General features: G+C 29.4%; 1 protein-coding gene across 6 annotated transcripts in view; it reads right to left on the bottom strand.

Annotated features, from left to right (window-relative positions):
• Positions 1–14075, bottom strand: part of LOC107169961 (uncharacterized) — a 232760-nt gene that overhangs the window by 8116 nt on the left and 210569 nt on the right. The window contains exon 1 of one of the 6 annotated variants that reach the window (XM_015520165.2): positions 5219–5623. The exons of the other annotated variants lie outside the window; for them this stretch is intronic. The gene's annotated coding sequence lies outside the window, so the exon portion shown is untranslated. Of the gene's footprint in view, positions 1–5218; positions 5624–14075 lie in introns of those variants that run through there. 6 annotated transcript variants of the gene reach the window in all.

The raw sequence follows: 14075 nt of genomic DNA on the forward strand, positions 1-14075 counted from the left end.
GTTTGTATATATACGAGATTAAACTGACTATCAAATGTTGAAGTTTTAGTAGCGCAAAGCGCGACGGAAGGCCTTTGGATTTTTAGCTATTACGCCCCGTTTCGGCGAGCGCACGTACATATTATCATATTATTTTACGTACCTACTACAGCCGGCGTTTCTTTACCGGCCACTGAATTATATTGGAGAGCGAGTGAGCAAAAAATAAAAAATAAGATCGAAGGGAGAAAAAAAAGCGTATCGTTTCGCTTTTGGCTGAATTTCTACGTCGCCGTTGTCGTCATCGTCCGTCTCTATACCAAAGGATAGTGGTTTATTATTGCATTATAGTCTTTCGAGCTTAGTATAAAAACAAAAAACAAAAAAGGGCTTCTGCTTTTCTCGTAGAACCCTTTACGAGAACCCTTCCCATCGCCTAGTCAATGGAAAACTAAATTTTCCTCACCGTATTCTCCAGGGGCGAAAACCGATGGTTTTCGTGTGACGACAACGGCGGCGCGCCCTTGTCAGCTGTGCGACCCACGTACCTTATATATGTATAATATAATATAATACTCGCATATATATATATATATATATATATATATATATATATATATTGTATACTTGCGGCAGAGGTTGTTAGCATTTTATATTTCGTACGAAACATTTTGCGCCGCATATTTCTATCTCAGATATTATACCGTAAAACGTATGTACTATTTATTTTTTTTTCCTCCACATTCTCGAATGCCGTGAATTTTATTTCGGTATTTTACCATTTGAAAGGAATCGAACGACGTATGAAACTCACACCACCACCACCACAATAACCACCACAACCACCACTACCCCTCCACCAACACGTATATATATATATATAATATATGTACACATTATTTTTTCCACCTCGACGCCGCCGCTATTGTAGACGCATATTTCTACAGCTACAGCCATCGAGTTTATATTTACTTCGGGAGTATAAAATATATTAAAGCCAGTGATCGAATCGCGGACAACATATACTAGACAAACACGACCGAACACTGGTGGGACACATAATATTACAATATTATATCATATATAGGCGCGCGCGTCTTTACCTATAGGTAAAGTCATTATATTATTAAATATATATATATATATATATATATATATATATATATATATATATATATACGAGAACGTAATATGTTCTCGCACACCCGAATATAATTTAAATTAAAAGCCCGTGTAATTAAAATCCAATAAAGTTAATAAATTGTTTAGACGTCGAGAAAACATGTGTACATACTATATTATAATCATGATATTTACACACGTGCCGATCCGCGAGTGTATTATCAATTATGCTGAATAAAAAGTGTCTGAGGCAGGGACGTCGGTCGTGTGATGTGTATGAGGTGAGCAGTGGGTACGTTATTGTCATGTAGATAAATGTAGAACGTAGATACCTAACCTACCCGCGCATATCGTTCTTAATAAATTTATCTATAACTGACATTATGTTTAACTACACACCACCGATATACGATAACTATTTCGAGGCGCCGTTAACCTTGATATTATGACCATCGAAACGCGACTGTAAAACAGTATGCAAATATTGCAACAGAAACTAGACGGAGCACGGAAAAGGAAAACATTTTTTTTTTTTTTAAAACAACGATTCCGGAGATTCTCACGTTTCTGCACGCAGTGACCGTTTTTTTTAAAAAATTATTATTAATTCGTAATTTTGTTTGTTTTTTTTATTTTACCCGCCTGTCCATGGAGACTGTTTAATTATTGTTTCCTTGCACGTTTCCCGTTCGATATAATATATACGTTCCTATTATATGAATGAGTATTCATAAATCAAAATATTGTTTAGTAATATTTCATCTGGAACGGTACGAGAGACGGATATTTCAATTCGATTTTCCTTCCGTACCAGTAGAAATTCAATTTTTCATGTGTTTTTTACGCGTTTTTTTAGCTCTAGCTTTATTAAAAAAAAAAACAACCACAAAACAAAATGAAGAAAAATGAAACACATTTTGAGAAAATGTCATCTTTAAATTAAAAACACATGCATATATTTGTAGGTTTAAATATATTTTTTTACAAATTGACTGCAGACTGAAGTAAACCTTTAGAAAAATTTATCAAACATCTATCAGTTTAGAAGAGGGAGTTGATGGAAGATGAGACTAACAAAACTAATAAAAAGCACATAGATTTCGACAGATTAAAAACTTAATCATCCCCAACATGTAAGTAGGTAAACCTACCGCACGCACTTCACACTGTAGTAATTGAAATAATAATAATAATGATAATTTCTCTAAAACTGTCTCACAAAAGTGAACAAGTATATCCACAAATTATTTTCTCCGTGAAAATTTTAATAGGCGTTGTTTCAATCAACTATATAAGTTTTTCTGTCTATCACGCGCACTGTCATTATAAATTATCATAATATAAAACACGAGTATGATATTCGTTATCGCGTAATTAAATTTTCAATATACGTACATAAAATAATATTATTCTATCATAATAATTATAAATGCACATGGTCGGCATTCCACGCCAATTCAGTAATGTAAGCATAATATTTACTTGTTTGGTCAATTATAATATTATTTCGTTCCACTGTTGACTATGTTGTTAGATATGATGTTATTATTCAACTACCATAAATTATATAATTATAATAGGTTACAATATGTACCTAGGCATTAGAAATAAAAACGACAATTTTGCTGATTATCATGGTTATAACGTGTGTTATTATTAGGTTTTTGCCGTCTGGAAACATATAAGGATATTAACGATAGTGTCGCGTCGTTGCGAGTTTGGTCGCGTGCGGTCTAATAATAATAGTATAACGTCGTAATAATAAATTATGTATATACTGTATAAAGGACATCGGTGGCATCGTCTCTGCGGCGAAAAATTTCGTCGGAAACGCGCAGTTATTCGGAGACCAGCCATCGCAATAACTATAATAATAATAATAATAATATAATATAATATATTATTATTGCCATTATACTTCGACGAATTTGTAACGACGATATAAAATATAATGTATTATTATATAATATAAATAATGTACCTGCAGAATACTTTTGCACGAAATCTCTTAAAGCGAAAAGTATGCGAGCTATGACGAAAGGCATATCATTCTGTTCTACACAAATATTTCGAATCGCCCAACCAACTAAATTATCAATACGAATCCACAATACCGTTGCATAAAATAACAGTTTTTGTTTTTCTGTAACTCGTCTAGTCGTCGTAATAATTCATTTCAGCATTCAATAGATGGCAATAACTGCAATTAAATTTCGTCTAATATTTTTTCTAAGCTTCACTGCAAAGGAAACGGCATATTTTATATTTATGCATAAAAAGTGAAATTGATTGAAAACTATTAATTTAGGCGTACTATGAAAGTAGCTGGGTTGCGAGTTCATTTATTTATCTTGGACCGAAGATCGTCATATTATTGTGTAGGAAAAACGTATAGTTGAAAACTTGAAAATCGAAACAAATGCTCAACCGACATATTATTATGCCAACAGCGCACGGAAATGTCTACGTGATGGACAGACTTTTCTCCTGCGAAAATCGACGTCGGAAAACGTCAACAACCTGAAGCCAATGCACAACAATACTCGATCGGGTATCAGTACGATGGTGAACATAATGTTTCAGTAATATTATACGGTTATAATGTTGTGTAAAAACTAAAAGCAACGTTTTGGAGTCAGTGCGTAGAGATTCCGATAGCGTTATCCGTCGTATAGACTAATATTATTATACACGTGTGTGTTACTAAATATGGAAAACGACCAGTCAATAGTCGAAACAAGACCCGTTATCGAATATTATCGAAACGCTAATGGACAACAGGTATCATAATATTCGACTTATGATACCGCAAAGGCATTCTCCGTCCGCTATTACGTTACGGAACTTATCGATGATCGACGTAATTCCTCCTCGTGTGTTGCTGATTTCCCTTAAAACGACAATAATAATAATAATAATAATAGCGATTTACACGATTGTAATAGTATAGTTCATAAGCTATATCATAAACTCCTCTGTACGTCATTCTCTCATCGACCCTTTGTTTCTGTATTTCTTGAAATTACGTTTTGCAGGCACGAATCTATGCTGTAATATTTATTTTTATTACCTATTATATTGTTGTATTCGTGACAGCTTTTAATCGCACAACGACACGACGGACGTTAAAAATTATTATTGATTTCGATACCGTCGGAAGTTGGTACGTATTTAGTCATTATGCATTACTTTAACGCAATGTTGTATTTAAAGAGGTATTAAAAAATTGAATTTTTTATTATTTTTTCCTGGTGTATTTAGGTATACATATTATTATATTGTAACTATGCGTTTTGTTAGTAATAATTAATAACTTTGAACTTACAATAACAACTACGGACATTAATGAATATTGATAATAAAACGTCTATAAAATATGTGCTAAATGTCAGTCAACCGATTAGTAGAGATTAGAGGTAATGCTAGTTAAATTATTATTGTCAAGTATCTAAAATCGTAAAATAGTCAATTAAAACTAAAGAATTTAATTCAATATAGGTACACAAAGAAATGGGCTTGTTTTTTTAAATTTAAAAACAGATTATTTGACATTTTCTATGATATAAAAAATAAATCTTTATAAATATATTTTTAAGTCTACAATTTAAATAAAAATCATTTTTTTAAAATTTAATCTTTACCATCCAAAGCCATTCTACAAATATTCGTTTAAACCGTAGAATAAACAAAATTAAACTAACGAACCTCAGTTCATGTCTGTAAGCTGTGACCCTTACACTAAATGATATTTACATGATAAACACTAAACTACAATAAAAATAATAAATGTTTTTAAATGAATTCGAATAAATATTTTAACAAGAAATCTCAAAAGTAAATCATTTATTTTTCAAACTTTATTGTTTACAAAATCGTTTGTTGATTTAAAATATCGATGAACATTTTATCAATCAATATATAACAATACTATTTATTAGATTTTAAACAGAATCTATGTATGACTATATTTTAAATTTAAGTTAATCTGAACCTTATTTGTTTTTATGATTTTGCGCGAAAATTTCTCTTTTTAGAATTTCTGGAAATTCAATATGTCTATATACATTTTATATAACTTTTTTTTTATTCTTTGTTTTAAATATTTTTCTTTACTTACGTTACAAGGTGAAACTTTTCCTTTCGTTGGTGATTTTTGATAAGAAAAAGTATTTCGACGGTACCGAATAATAAATTTGTGTATAATATTCGAGTATGATATTTTATAATTATTATCAACTACTATTTACTATTAGATAACTAGTATTATAAACAAACTATAATGTCGTATTCTGTTTCTATATTTTTTGATTGAAAAATTAAGAGGTATATAATATTATTAAAAATCGAGGTTATGTATATCTATGCAAATACAATATACATCAGTATTGAAATTATGCAATAAATGCCAAAGTTAAGAACGACTTCAAACAAATATCATAACTTGTGAAAAAAACAAATAGTAAAACAAGTCGTGTCTTGTATGCGAATTTTACCACGGCGAAGACGAAGCGGTTCGAACGTCATGAATCAACTGCGAAGGCGTCTCGACTGTCGCGGGTGTATACTGTATAGGCATTGACTATTAACGTGCCCTTTCGATTGGTCGGTTAGGCGCTAGTTGAATAAACTTCATCATTTATCACTGACTGATCGGGCGTACATCTTTATACCACTCAATTTAACACCTTTCACATACACTGCAGCACGTCGACCGTGAGAGGACGTGCAAACGTTACAAACCATATAATAATAATTAAAACAGTAATAATATCGACGATCAAACTACTACGCTCGTACCTAAGTATAATGAATCGGTACTAACATAAATACATGGTAGATGTACAAGACGATAAAACGAGCTTGGTTTGTGCTTTATACATAATACAGATATCCATACGGGGCTAAGATGGAGTTGCACTTGATTTAAAAAAAAAAGAAACTGGAGGTTCGAATTAAAACTATAAAACCTAAAAATATACTAACATTTATATCAGTCGATGGTCAGAAAAATAATTTGTATTTTTAATATCTAATGTTTATTGTTTTCATCGTAATAATATTATTCAATTTAGCTACAATTTAAAAATAATATAAAAGTAAGTGTAATTTAAATATTGCAGTATACAAGTTACGATTTCAAAACAATAAAATACAAATATGTATTTAACTATTTGCTTTAGTTTATTTTTAAACTATAGTCACGCGGTTGATCGGATGCAATTTTAAACATGGAGTATAGTTCGATAATATTCTCGTAAATGGATACCATAAAGATGCAAGTAAGTTGAACTTGTAAAACACGTAAAATTGTATGTACAACACACAGCTCGATTTTGATTATAAAGTTATCAAGAAAATCGATTTTCTATGATAGGTGCTCTCGAAAACTACTCATCTTCATGACAATAAATAGATCACCCACCTTGTTTTCCTCGATTAACGACGATTGTGTACATGAGTGTGAAAATCGATATAAGGTAGCAATTATATAACATTATTCATTTAGTAACTTACTAAGTCATCTTTATTATTATAAGTTTATCATCATCATCAACTATTACTAGTATTACTATTATAATTAATTGTATAAAAATATTTTTTTTGTTAATGTTAATAAACACTCTGTTATTTACTTATGAGTTATTGCTGTTCATTTGTTTTTCATGACAAAGGAGGCGTGCATAGACGAGTTTTGTGTTTCTCCTCGCCCAAAGCTTTCAAATCAAAACTGACAGATTAATTAATCCAAACACAGTGACCATCCCCGCTCTTCAACGTATAACACGTCATAACATAACTTTTTATTAATATACGAGTATAAAAGAGAAAACCACCAAAGTTCTACCAACAAGGCAACAATAACCAACAACATTATATTACTTTCTGCAAACACAATATAACTATAGGACCATATTGATATTGATTTCAATGATATATTTCTATTGAAATAAAATAACATACAATAAGTAAGATGTTTTGAATACTTGTTAAATTCTAACCGTACCTATCTTCTATAATGTATTTCGAGTTATTTAGAAATTTTAAATTTTGTTTTTTTGTTTTATGTTGATAAAATTTTAAAGATTTTTGACTTAAGGTCTTCCAAAAAATTTAATGTAAATGAAAAAAACCAAAACTATCATATTTAAATTTTCCTTATAAGTTGATTATATCATAAACAACTTAAGACTTCTACCATATAATTTTTATTTTTATTTTAAGTTAAATTTTGAAAAAAAATTTTAAAATTAAAAATATAAATTATACACATAATTCTAGAAACTTGAAACATTCCACTACCTATCACTAAAATCGTTGTGTTTATAAGTAATTAAAATAAAAAAAAATGTACTATACCTACCTATAGTCCTATTCCTAATCTATCCTGTTCTAACTCTATATTGTTGAATTTGACTAATGAATCAATAATGTTATACTATATATTTTTATATTTATATTAACTAGTTAAATATAACCTTATATATTTCATAGTTTCGGAAAAAAATAAACATAAAAATAATAAATATTAGTTTTTAGGATAAAAATTATTAAAAATATTTTTGAGGATACTCCATTTCAAAAAAGTTTGAAAGTTTAAGTATTGAGTACCTACATTATATTCGTTATTTGAAACGTTATTATAACAAAATTACATATTAGAAAGGTAATAACAAACATATGTTAACATCAAAATATCATAGGTACTCAAAACGCTCGTAAAAAATAAAATAAATAATTTTCATTTTAGAACTGACAAGAAACATGAATTAGAACTTAAAATGGAAATCACAATTAATTAAATAATTAAAATACTTCAATTAATTAATTCAAAAATTCAAAATCAAATCCGTCATATCTCAAATCAAAAAATATAATTATGATGAAAATTAATTACTGATAATTTAAATATCATTCAACTATTTTAATTTTTTTTTTTTTGTCAGTTTTAATAAGTCCTGCGTTTTAGTTGCAATCATATAGAAAATACGCAATAATATCCATTACATCGGTAATCGGTACAATATGCATTTTGGTGACAATTGACAATAAATTACCTGCCTATTTGGGTTTTAAAGTATACATTTCTGTTAAATAATTTAAAGTCATATAAATAATAAAATAATATTGTTTATTGATGTTCTTAAATTTAAAAAAAAATCACTTTAAACCGTATCATTTTTTTAATCGTACGTCTGTACGTTTATGATGGTAATTAATAATATAAATTAAAATAATGCTTTGTGTTGTGAAGAATCACACATCCACAAGGTTCACTCAAAACTAAAAATGTCAAATTTTGCTGGCGGGTAGACATATTGTAATTCTTAACGAATACATTATCACTATCATAATGATATATAGCAGAGATCGTCAAGTAATTTCTGATTGAGTCCGGATGATTAAAATATTAAATAAATGAGGTCCAACAAAAACAACTTTTGTCAAATCTTTATATTTATATAGTAATTATATGAAGACAAAAAAATTTTAAGACATGTTGACGGTCAAGTTTTCTGCCTTCCGCATTCGGACTCCTGTTCGCCAGTTGCCGACCGTTGATATGTACAGTGTTATAATACCAAACCAAATAAAATGTTCTTAAAACGTTGACACTGTGGTCATCGTCGTCGCGTCATCGTTGGTGTATATGGTATACGAGTTATCATAATATCATCTGGTACGTATATACTATATTATAATATACTATTATGACGTTAAATAAACACATATTATACAGATATTCCGGCTGCATTTTCTAATTTTCACGTGTCCGTAGCTTTACCGCTTCACGAAAAAGTACTTGAGGTCACTTTGTATTATAATAATAATAATATATGCATCGCGGTGAATGCCAAACCCGGTGGCGATAGAGTTTCGGTCCCGCGGGAGAGAAATACGGTGGATGTTGGGGCCCGGAGACAACATCGTTGTGTTCAGTATATATTATATACATAATAATAATTAATATATTATCATAAATGTATACGATAAAACGGTTTACGTCAAGTCTCGGATGACCATACCGCTCCGGCCATATATCCTCGGACCCAACTCCACCTATACCTACCTATATTATAATTTAGTTTCATGCCATATAGCGTAAAGAATGACACATTTTTAGCAATGTATCGAATTATTCGACAACCTAGCCTCATCATGCCTCGACATTTTATTTTATTTATGCGTATTACGATTTACGACTACGATGCCGTCCATCAGACCGGTATTGCAGGTCGACGGTCATTGGATCACGTGACATTCCGAGACGGCGGCATCACGTCCGAATTAATACCGCACCATATACCTATCTCAGCGGTCGTTCATCGTAATCAAATTATTAACGCAAACAAAAAAAAAGTTAGGAGTATAAATCGTCGACCCTTTTATTTTTGTTTTTAATTACCGAAACACCCTCGTCCAACCATAACATTATCATACTATCAATATTTAAATTAATCTAAGTTTTTGTCACGATTTTTTCGATCCGATCTGTTGTTGGTTTACGACTTATGTACGATAAAAATATAACAGACTTTTTCATAAAATATATAAACAAGTATGAAGGATGATTCGCAAAGCTTGGTCACATCTTATTCAATATTGCAGTCGTTCAAAATCTGATTTTGGAATTTTGTTATAAATATGCTTAAGGATTCTTTTTTCAAATTCTCAAGATTAAACCTACTTCATGCTGTCCTGTAAGTTTCTGTATTTCAAATGAATACCCCCCTTCTTTTCTACTGTAAATTATTTAGTGGATAATTTTCAGAAGATGTTAACAAATCAAAATTAAAATTCGAACGAGTAGTTTTAAACTTTTTGAATACTATAATACGATAATAGATAAATGATGTGATGGGCTTAGAAAATATTATTTTGGTTATGGAGATTTTAAAAATTTATATTAACAAGGGAACCCCTTATATCATTCAAAAAATCTCAAAAATTTGAAAGCATATTTTGAAAAAAAAAATTCATAAAATAAAAATGCATTATTAAAGGAATAAAAATTGGGGGTGAGCACGCTTGGTATATCATCTTGTATATAATATATATATATATATGTATAATGAAAATGTCGTGACACCATTTTTTTATGTATGGGATAAGAAAGACCTTACAACAGATCCACGAAATATGTGTCTTTAAAGCCCTCCAAACATCACATCAGGTCTAGACAGTTATCGACTTAATTATTTTTACGACTTTCGTAATATATATATATTATTGCGTAAATATTATGTGAGCAAATAAGAGGTGGCGTGGTTTAATATCTTGGTGAACGTTAGTTAATCGATGTGAGCTTAGATTTAAATATTACAACCAATTCGAAAAATTACCCTTTGAGGATATTTCAAATATTTGAGTTTCATAAGTAATTATTAATTAATATTATTACTACCTTATTTCTCAATTAATAATGTTAAATGATAAAATATATAATAATAATACATAATATAAGCTACAGATAATAATAGTTTAAATAAAATAACGATATGAAATGTCATTATTTTATTTTTAATTAATTGTTGATGAAACAAAATGATTTATTTCTGAGATGAGTCTCATCAGAAATAAAAACTATTGAACTCATAAATATAACCCAATTTACAGTTAATTACAAATAACAAATCGTTCCAATATTAGATGCTACAAAAATAAAAAACTATAGGTACCCTTTAAATCTGAAAAAAATTTTAATTTTTTTTGCGGAGGAGTTTGGAATAGCCCTGCCGAAATCGAAACCTAATCGTTTGAAGAACTATAACAATGGTGTACATTGCTCACTGAAGCATTCACCACAAGTTGATTGAACGGTCAAGACGACTATTTTACATACTAAATTGCGTCCACTGCAAAATCGTCTGACGATAAAAACCAATCAACATCCAAGACTGCATACCTATAAACAGTGTTTACTTAATATTATACAATAGTACATATTATTTATGCTTGGTATACGTTATCGTTAGACGACCGTTGAAATTTCTATGCCAGTAAAGTCGTTTTTATCAATTCTTATATTTTTATAATCCTTTATATTCGACAATAAATTCAGTTTGCATTGGATACTGAGCTAGAAATAAATATAAAAATATAAATTACGATTTTTCATAATTCGGTATCTATATGCAATATGCATACTGGATACATAATATATGTGAATAAGTTCAAAACAACATTTCTATTAAATTTATTAGTTTTTGTCAAGTTATACATAATTAAATCATATATGGTTTTAGACTATATGGGTATATCGTTAATTCCGGTTTGACAAAAAAAGAGTATAATAAATAATTCATATTGTATTCTATTTGAATTTTTTTTAAATAAAGATTGGATGTGTAATTATTTGAAAATCATTTCCTGTAGATTCATTGAAAAACATTTTTATTGTTTTTCTAAAATCTTATATGGTATTATTAAAAAACCCGAAACGAGTTTCATTTCTTTTTAAACCACTAAATATATTTTGTAGTTTGTATTAGAAAATTTCACAATAATAATTATTTATGTTATTTATTGTCATTATTAGTGTTCAATATTCCTATATTGATATTGTGTTTTTCAAGATAATATAAATTCCAATGTCTATACATAATATTATAATAATTATTAAGATTTTTTTATTTAATAACATTGATAGATTTTATATACTTTGACACGTCATATTAAAAGTTTTTTTTTTATTAATCCATTTTTAGCTAATAATATTTATAATACTATAAATACATTTTTTTTTCCGTTTTAACCGACGACGCGCCGCGGGATCTGCTTTCGCATTGCTTACGCAGCGAATACTATAAATAATACATACATCATTTAATATTTAAGTGATAGTAAAACTTGACTGTTTTTTTTTTTGTATATTATATATTTTAATATATTATGTGCGAGTTTTCATAATTATTTTTGTATTTAATTTACAATGAAATAATTGTTCTAGACGATTTAAAGCATTTTAAGAGTTGGTATGATTGTTATATTTTGTAGGCATTTATTATTGAAGTAAACTCAAATAACTAATATTGTTCAAGCGAAATAATTATTTGGCAAAATACCCAGTTTTTGAAAAACTTTGTTTGTCATTATGCAACATACTGACAGTTTTGAAATCCGTACATAAAGAATTTTAGTTGACTGCGTGTAGGGTTAAATAAAATATCGACCAACTGTCACGTTTTCATTAGACTTTTGTGTATTAACTGTGAAATAATAATGGTATACATACTGCTTAAGTAAGTCAAAGGAACATTCTACAAGTGGCCAGGGAACTTCTCGTCCTAAAACTTTCTATATTCAAACATTTGACTCATAAAGTCATAAATACCTGATGTGCATCGGAGCACAGGAGCGTGCACACCGTAAATTGAACAATAGTCAGAATTTAATATGAACCAATAAAGTAGCTGTAGTAATAATAACGATTAACTTTTATCAATAATGCAAAATACGATACATACGAATTAAATTAAATAAAAATATCTAAAATAATATGTAATAATAATTTTGAAAAAATCTATACGGAAAAATTAATTGTAAAATATCCGAGGGTTGAGGGGATGTTAGTAATATGTCTTAAATCCAGAAAATAGTCGTAAAAGTGGGTCAAAAAGCCAATCGACCGGAAATCCTGTATAGGGACTGCGTAAACGGTTTATATAGTTTAAAAAGCAGTGTGAAAATTATGTGACATTTCTTTGTACGGCGTGCGACGTAGTTATAATGTCTGTTCACGAGTTTTATGTGCGTAACTTACTAAAGACGCAGATAGTTTAAAAAAATCTCGCTGGGCAAAAGTTGTGAACAGGAAATGCTAAGTGCTTTCGCAGGTCCGCGAGACATGTATTAAAGAGCGTATTTAGCGCATTCGTCGACTGGGGCGTATACCAACACTTGCGGTCGACCACGCAAACACACGCACCGAGGAAATCGATTAAACAACCCAAGCCGTGATACCTAGCATAGGTCTTCCGCCTAATTTTTTCAAAATAATTTACTGTTATACTATAGGATGAATATTATTATATTTTAGCGTTGGATTTAATGGTATATTCACTATATTTGCCATAATATATATTCTAAGACAAGATTTTTGTTAATAAAATAAAAAAAATCGTTTAGTATTAGGATGAAGTATCTGCAGACTGACTATATATTGCTATTATTTTGATATCAAAGTTTAAATCTCGTTCATTATAGGAAGAATTACATAGCTTCATCCTAAAGCAATTTTTTCCACTGATTGGTTTTTATCTCTCGTAGGCATATGGTATATAATAATATATAATATCTGTAAAAAACAAGCCAATGGTCACGTTACCGAGGCTTTTTCCTTAATAAAAAAAAATAAAAATAAAAATAATAATATATAAACTTAATATTAACTGTCGTTAAAATATAAAATATCCATGGTCAGACACTCAGCGGCTTAAAATACTTTCAAAACAATTTTGAAAACTTAAATGAGTGGACCTGGGTAGTTTTTTTTTTTGAATATTTGACGGAGCCCCATCTACTTACTATTACGGCCATGATAGTGATCTTTTAAAAATATATACAATATACGAGTGCAGATTTATTTTTTTCCATTTCCTCAGTCGTTTGTGAAATTCAGATGCATAAAAAATGCAATACGTACGCTTTAGAGGGATCGCTCCATATCATCGTTGCGGTGAGAACCAAATTTTTCAGAAAAACCGTATGCGCTTATTACATATATAACTTTCCAGCTCGTGTGGAATATTCGGCCTGTGTGTCATATACTAGACCCGGCAGGTCAATGGGAATATATGAACACCACATTATTATTATTTTTTTTTTTGGCCAAAAATGCGTTTGACAGTTAATTCTATGACCTGCGTGTATTGTTTATATAATATTATTATTTATTTGTATACCGTATTTATTACACGGTCATTTTACGTTTTCCATAAAATGTTTAATTTTATTTATTTATTAAAGGATTCCGG

The sequence above is a fragment of the Diuraphis noxia genome, unplaced genomic scaffold (assembly GCF_037042655.1).
Source record: "Diuraphis noxia isolate RWA-SAM2 unplaced genomic scaffold, SU_Dnox_SAM2 contig0002, whole genome shotgun sequence".
NCBI lineage: Eukaryota > Metazoa > Arthropoda > Insecta > Hemiptera > Aphididae > Diuraphis > Diuraphis noxia.